This window comes from Podarcis bocagei (assembly GCF_964188305.1).
Source record: "Podarcis bocagei genome assembly, chromosome: 2".
Lineage (NCBI taxonomy): Eukaryota > Metazoa > Chordata > Lepidosauria > Squamata > Lacertidae > Podarcis > Podarcis bocagei.
This window is the reverse complement of record NC_138126.1, coordinates 18,973,533-18,981,456: the sequence shown is the minus strand read 5'-3', so window position 1 is coordinate 18,981,456 and position 7,924 is coordinate 18,973,533. Positions and strand designations below refer to the sequence as shown.

Here is a 7,924-nt window from a genome sequence, read left to right as displayed (position 1 = left end):
CCAAACCACGTTGTTGTGTCTCTTAAAACCCACCCGCAGCTTCCCACCCAAGACAAATTCGCTCGGAAAAGAAACCGCCAGACACAAAGGTTCAGATCCAAAACGAGCTTTATTCTGCTTTGGAATTTGGGGCTAACATAATATCACGGAGCCCATTGACAGTCAGGGGGAGACCCATCCATGCTCTTCCAGCGTTGGAGGAGAAGAGGAAGCCGAGTCCATCATGGAAGGGAACCAGCAGATGTTCTGCCCCGCCTCACTTTGTCTTCTCAGCAACCTTGGGAAGCTTGGGAGCCTCGAAAGGACGCTCAGGCAGTTCTGGGGGGAAAAACACCACACACATGTGAGAAGCACAAAAGGCCAGAGAGCCAGAAAGGAAGCAGGTTCCTTGGGCAGCAAGGTGTCAGAGCAGCATTTGCCAACCTGGTACACTGCCGATGTTTTGGACTACAACTTCCATTGGCCTCTGCCAGCTTCTTGGTGAAGTCATGGGAGTATATAGAGTCTGCCTTGCCCTTCCTCCCTGCCTGCTTCTAGCTAGCCTGCTCCCCTGAGGTGCAGTGAAGGAAGCTGTCCTATTGTCAATGTTGAAGTAAGGCTCAGCTGCCAGCTTCCTCAGGACCCCAGGAGAGACTCTCTTCCAGGAGAACCAGGGCATTCTGCCACAATGTCCTTGCCCTAGGCTGTCTGAAGTCTGGGATTTCTGTGCCTTCCCACCATAGCACCAGGGGGCTATGTAAACCTAGCTTGCAGGAGCTGCCTCCATGGCGTTATCCAACAGAGCTTGAGGGGAACACCTAAGGATAGCCTCTGCCAGAGAGGCACGTACTCAAAACCTCCTCCATCTCTGCAGAGGAGCTTATTTAGATGACTTGCTTGCCCTGCCCAGCACATCCCCTGGGTCTTGACTGGACATCTCCCTCCCTCTCTGTGAGGCTCCCTGCCTCAACACCCTGAGGGACAACAACTCAGCTCCTTCCTTCCTCTCAGGCAGGTGAATGCCTCACCCCTTCTCCCACTGGTGGAGCCTCTAAGGGGTGTTCAGCTGCGGTCTCCCCAGGAGTCAAAGCTTGGTTGGTTTCTTGTGGCACAGATCAAGACCTGCTCAAAGGGCCAGGTGCCCGCAATGGACCAGAAGATTCCTAGCGCCTGGTGGTGTGTTTGTAGCCAGAGAGGTGCTTTTCAGTTCTTTCCGAGCTCTTTTGGTGTTCCACAAGTCTCAATTGAGAAAACTTTCCTTTGTTAATCATACAGCATACGTTTCCCCCCATCTTCTAGAGAGCATTCTTTTATTTACAACATTTCTATCCCATGTTTTGCAGCGCTACATCCTCGCAAGGCAGCTTCCAGGAATGGAGTGGAGAATAATACAATAAAAGTGGAAACGAAACGCTCAACACTCAACCCTGTGAGGCCAGCATAGGACATCAAACAAGAGAGGTTAATTGGGGAAGCCTAAGCAAGACAAATAGGCCTTAAATGAGCTCATTTAAAAGCAACCAGAGATGTTCTGTATGTTTTTGTTAGAAGTAAATTCCGTGTCTGTACAGCAGCTTTCTCTGATCTGCTGGGCCCCCCATATGTTTCGGACTACAACATCCATCATCCCCAGTTCTCAAGGATGATGGGATTTGTAGTCCAAGACAGCTGGAAGAAACCAGGCTGGGGAAAGCTGGTGTACGGTGATGCTGTTTTCATCAAACCACCGGTCTTACCTTTGAACCCGAAAAGCAAATGCTTCAAGGGCCTCAGGAAACTCTTCACTGTGTTCACAAAAGCGTCCCAGAGAGAACACTGACCCGAAAACGAACTAAAGCAGCAACTACACATCTTGGCAGCTTCCTGGATTCACCTGCTTTGGAGAAATGGGGGTGAAATGTATCATTGCGGCCTTAAGACAGACAAGGTGCAAAAAGGCCTGTGGCATTCTCCCTCCTCCCTAGAATTCCCTGCTATGTTAAGCCTTGTATCTTTGTGTTTAACAGAAGGCCGGCATGCTGAAATGGAGCCATCACTTCACCTGTCTGCTGGGGAAAGCTTCACTCGGTTTCTTTCTGCCTATGGGCTGCTGTTTGATGTACAGGGGCTGAGCTGTTAAAAAGTCGACCAGGCTCTTTTTCACCTTACCTCTTCCATAACACCCATGCGCTGGTGTATTGATTTGATAGAGATCAAGGGAGACAAGCTGACCCTGCTAAACTTTGCTCCGCTTCAGAAGTTTTTGCCCTCTAATTTTTGTGATTGGGAAATGCCTCTTAAAAGTGATCTTCAGCCCAAGTACACCGTTTACACGGGGACCATTTAAGGCGAACAGCTCATCCTATGTGTCTTTGCTCAGAATTAAGCCTGGCAGGGTTCAGTAGGGCTTACTCGACTGCAGCCTAAATCAGGGGTCAGCAACCTTTTAATAATAATAATAATAATAATAATAATAATAATAATAATAATAATAATTTATTATTTGTACCCTTCCACAGAAACCAAAAATACACTAAAATCATACATTAAAAACTTTCAGCTATGGGCCAGTCCACCATCCCTCAGACCTTGTGGAGAGCCAGACTATATTTTGAAAAAAAAAATGAACAAATTCCTATGCCCCACAAATAACACAGAGAAGCATTTTAAATAAAAGCACACATTCTACTCATGTAAAAACACCAGGCAGGCCCCACAAATAAACCAGAGATGCATTTTAAATAACAGGACACATTCTACTCATGTAAAAACAGGCTGATTCCTGGATCGTCTGTGGGCCGGATTGAGAAGGCGGTTGGGCCGTATCCGGCCCCCAGGCCTTAGGTTGCCTATCCATGGCCTAAATCAACCCAAATACAATGTTAAATGTTGATTTGAGCGGTTCAAGGAAAAATGGTGACCTGTTCTTTGCTAAATAAAGAAGAAACCAATCCCACAGTCCTGAATTCGCAGAGAAAAAAGCCTGTGGATATAAAGGTACACATTTTTCTTCTCTGCACACAGAGGAGCATGAGAAATCAATCAATCTTCATCACTTCCCTTGCTTCTCTGCCATTACGGCATGAGTGCACAAGTTGCTGCAGCCGAGGTATGCAAACTTAAAGTTCCCACAGCAATGCATCATCTGTGAATTCAGATATGCAGGTAACCCTGGCATCTACAAAAAGCTCTCCCAGTAAGATACAGATTCAAGCCTTTAATGAACTTCTGCGTTTCTTGGATAGAGCAGAGAGCAGGGGTGGGGGAAGAGAGAGAGAACCTGTCTGTCTGTGGCTGTCATGATACCATGTTTTTAAAAAAAGGAAAAAACATTAGTACAGTATTGTTATTATAATACACAATCTGTGGTATAGTTTAAAATAACGTGATAAAATGAAACAGCCGGAAAGAGATACATGTGGCTATCGCAGAGGCTTTGTGATACAGCCCACTGGAGAACAGAAGACCTTAATGTTCAGTCCAGAAACCAAATGTATTCTTTCCCATTAGTCTGGTTTTTTTTTTAAAAAAATCATTAAACTATTTCTAAACCGCCCACTCACATAAAATGTCAAGACAGACTACAACAACGTATGCAGGTGCAATAAAACATAAGGTACCATTTTTAAAAAAAAAAAAAAATTATCGTAAGAAATGGCTGGCTCTTTAGGGGGAAATTTAAACAACTGAATAGGCCTGTCAAGAGATGTATGAAAGTTAGCAGCAAGGACTCCTGGCCTGCCAAATCTCAGCCAGAAGAGGATTTCCACAGCATGTGAGTGGAGAAGCTAAATGCCTGACTTCTAGCTGAAGTCAGTCGGGCTTCTGAAACATGGGGGACAACAACTAGTCATAGAATTATAGAGCAGGAAAGGATCGGAGGGGTCATCTAGTCCAACCCCCCTGCAACGCAGGAATCTTTTGCCCAACATGGGGCTCCAACCCACATCCCTGAGATTAAGAATCGTTCTACTAGTGAATAAAGAGGTTCCTACTTACAAGGCAGTGATGCTTCTCCTGTCCTGGATGTCTTCTCCTGGAGATGTTCTGTTCCTCTGGGAAATTCAGGTGGCTTTATGTACCCAAGGTCTCAGGTCTTCCAGTCCTGAATCGGCCAGTCACGTGCCCACCAGCGAGGTTAGTCACGAGTTCTTCACATAGCCTTGGAAGTTTTCCCTGCCCTGTACGGCGCTCTATAAACCTTTAAGTGTTTAATTGAGAGTAGTTGAGAGACAAATGCAGGAAACAGTCTGGTTCAGGTAAAAGGGCTTCCCTGTCCTGAACATGTCACCCATTAGCCAGATTTGGGGAGATAAGACACACAGGGATATTAAGCACAAGCTCACGTTGGCCCCATAAATAAAATACAGGGCTGTGCGGCAAATAGCCTGTGTCACAACTGCAGTGCCCTCAAGATATTGCAAAGTAATTGCTGCCTTTGGTCCCTGGAGGCAGTTGCCTTCAAAATAAGGAAAGAGGGAAAAGAGATCATGACTAGGCAAGCAGAGAGGTTCATCTGCCTTGGACACGGTTTAAAGTGGGCAAATGTAACCCTCCAGGGACATGTGCACTCTTGCTTCTCAAACTTGGTTCTCAAACTTAATCCGTTCCAGAAGTCCGTTTGACTTCCGAAATGTTCAAAAACCAAGGCGCAGCTTCTGCTTGGTGCAGGCACCCGGGAAACAGTAGTCAACAGCCGCATCGGACGTTTGGCTTCCCAAAAACGTTCGAAAACTGGAACGCTTACTTCTGGGTTTTTGGTGCTTGGGAACCAAGGTGTTTGAGAACCAAGGTACCACTGTGTAGCTGTTAATCCGCTCCCCTCCCCCTTTGAATTCGACCAGAGTAGTCCACCCCTGCTTGTATTTGAATTTCGTGGAATCACAGAATCAAAGAATCACTGTAGAGTTGGAAGAGACCATGAGGGCAATGCAGGAAGCTTTTGCCCAACACGGGGCTCAAACCCACAACCCTGAGATTAAGAGGCCCATGATCTACTGACTGAACAACAAAGGAGAATTTTTGGTGTTTCCAGGAGGCATGCTGTGTTTGCCCTCACCTTCTAAGTTGTTGATACTATAATGCCAATTAATTACCAACACATACACAGATAGCTGTGCACGCTTCTTCTTCTTCTACTTCTTCTTCTTCTCCCCCGCCGCCGCCACCCCACAGGAAATGTACAAAACCACACAACTGGGCAATTGCAAATTTGCTCGTGCTGTTTTCTGGTTTTGTGCAAATCTGATGGATCAATATAAGGGGATAAGGTCCTTTCAGGAGTGCTCCAGAAACAGGAAGTCTGGAAATTAAATAAAAGCAACTGTAAATTCTCGGTGCACAATTTTCAGTTTGCTGCTCAATTTATCTGGTGCAGATTTTTTTAAAAAATGTGGTTTGCTTGTACCTTTTCTGGTTTTGTGCAAATCTGAGAGATGAAAAGGAGGACACACGGGCACACACAAACCTAAACACAAAAACTTCCCTATACAGGGCTGCCTTCAGACATCTAAAAGTTGTATAGTTTCTGTTGTATCTGTTTGACCTCTGAAGGGAGGGCGTTCCACAGGGAGGGCGCCATTACCAAAAAGGCCTTCTGCCTGGTTCCGTGTAACTTCGCTTCTCGTAGTGAGGAAACTGCCAGAAGGCCCTCGGAGCTGGACCTCAGTATCCTGGCTGAATGATGGGGGTGGAGACGCTCCTTCAGGTATACTGGACCGAGGCCATTTAGGGCTTTAAAGGTCAGCACCAACACTTTGAATTGTGCTCGGAAACATACTGGGAGCCAATGTAGCTCTTTCAGGACTGGTGTTATATGGTCTCGGTGGCCACTCCCAGTCACTAGTCTAGCTGCCACATTCTGGATTAGCTGTACAGTAGTACCTCGGGTTACAGACGCTTCAGGTTACAGACTCCGCTAACCCAGAAGTAGTACCTCGGGTTAAGAACTTTGCTTCAGGATGAGAACAGAAATTGTGTGGCAGCGGCGCGGCAGCAGCAGGAGGCCCCATGAGCTAAAGTGGTACCTCAGGTTAAGAACAGTATCAGGTTAAGAACGGACCTCCAGAACGAATTAAGTACTTAACCCGAGGTACCACTGTAGTTTCTGAGTCACCTTCCAAGGTAGCCCCACATAGAGCATAGGGAAAATAAATGAAAACACTGAGGAAGAGGCTGGGTGTAGCAGAAATTGATCCATTTATAGTATAGCATCTAGATCAAGGGACGTAATAGTGCCACTGTATTCTGCTCTGGTCAGACCTCACCTGGAGTACTGTGTCCAGTTCTGGGCACCACAGTTCAAGAAGGACACTGACAAACTGGAACGTGTCCAGAGGAGGGCAACCAAAATGGTCAAAGGCCTGGAAACGATGCCTTATGAGGAATGGCTAAGGGAGCTGGGCATGTTTAGCCTGGAGAAGAGGAGAAGAGGAGGTTAAGGGGTGATATGATAGCCATGTTCAAATATATAAAAGGGTGTCACATAGAGGAGGGAGAAAGGTTGTTTTCTGCTGCTCCAGAGAAGCGGACACGGAGCAATGGATCCAAACTACAAGAAAGAAGATTCCACCTAAACATTAGGAAGAACTTCCTGACAGTAAGAGCTGTTGGACAGTGGAATTTGCTGCCAAGGAGTGTGGTGGAGTCTCCTACTTTGGAGGTCTTTAAGCAGAGGCTTGACAACCATATGTCAGGAGTGCTCTGATGGCGTTTCCTGCTTGGCAGGGGGTTGGACTCGATGGCCCTTGTGGTCTCTTCCAACTCTATGATTCTATGATTCTATGAAAATGCTTAAACAAATTGTGTGAGGCCCAAATGGAGAGGTTTGGAGCTTGGTTTTCCCCATCTGACTGGATTTATAGGGGGAAAGCGTTGAGGCTGGTGTTGACAGACAATGCAAAATGTGGACGATGCAAATTAAATGGGAACACAAACAGCTGGAAACACACAGTAAACTCCAGTGGGGATGAGCCCCAGGACTCTCTGTTTGGTCTTGGGGAGTCTCCCCAGGCCGCAACTCCTCTCAAGTCTCACCCCTCCCTTGTCCTGCTTTGCACCCTCCTTGGGCGTTTGTGCCTGCCTGGAATGTGTCCTTGGACTCTGAAAATGCCTCTTGGGTGGGAAATGCAGAGGTGTGTGAGTGTGAGTAACTAGCTTTCTGTGCGAAGGTAAAATTCGGACGGGTTGCTCCGCCCACTTTTGTCTCTGGCCCCGCCCACCACTGCCGCGTGGCTCTTGCAAGGTGGCCAAGGCAGAAATGCGGCATTCGGCCTGCAAAAATGTACCCCCACAACACAAATGCTTAAATACACAACACCCTAACCAGGCTTCCCTGATAAAGGAAGCTTTGAGAGCGAGAGGGTTGCACCTCAGCCATACACAGAAGCCCTTACATAACCTCGGCTTCTTTACATTTTTGGCTCCTTAACCTGCTAAAACTCGCCAGCCAAAACCACCTACTGCAGCAACCTTTAATTTGCAAACAGGCATTCTTAATGGGAACTGAAATATTACATGCCTCTGTCCGTATTCATAATCGTTGCTACAAGAGAACTAATGACATTTTTTTAATCACATGTAAAACCACGCTTGTTCCGATTCTAATCATTACAGCCCACTGAGACAGCTTAACAGAACCATTTAAGTGCAGGGATTAGTTATTTTACACCACAGCAACTGCTATAAATTTGTAGCTTTACTTTGCGATCTGTCACACCGCTGTATTTTTTACCTCAACAGCTGGTGACATCACATCTCAGCGACAATGCACCTCCCTTGCAAGTTGGGCTTGTCACCTTTTCAACAATAAACTCACCTAGGATTACCAAAAGACCCTGTATAAACCCCACTTGTTTTGTCTGTGGTTCATCTCAGGGGGCAATGGCATCATACAAATTATTTTAGCATCTACCCCTTTAATGTACATACATACATAATTTTATTTGTATGTACCTTTCCACAGTTC

General features: G+C 46.4%; 1 long non-coding RNA gene across 2 annotated transcripts; it reads right to left on the bottom strand.

Annotated features, from left to right (window-relative positions):
- Positions 1–110: 110 nt before the first annotated feature.
- LOC308581330 lies at positions 111–4,239 on the bottom strand. 2 transcript variants are annotated; one of them, XR_014004976.1, is made up of 3 exons: positions 3,958–4,239; positions 1,716–1,855; positions 111–318 (listed from the first exon to the last, which is right to left on the bottom strand). It is a non-coding gene; the product is annotated as an uncharacterized lncRNA (long non-coding RNA). The 2 variants fall into 2 exon arrangements; XR_014004977.1 differs by lacking the exon at positions 3,958–4,239 and adding an exon at positions 2,128–2,366 and having other exon boundaries at positions 1,716–1,852.
- Between the last annotated feature and the right edge of the window lie 3,685 nt (positions 4,240–7,924).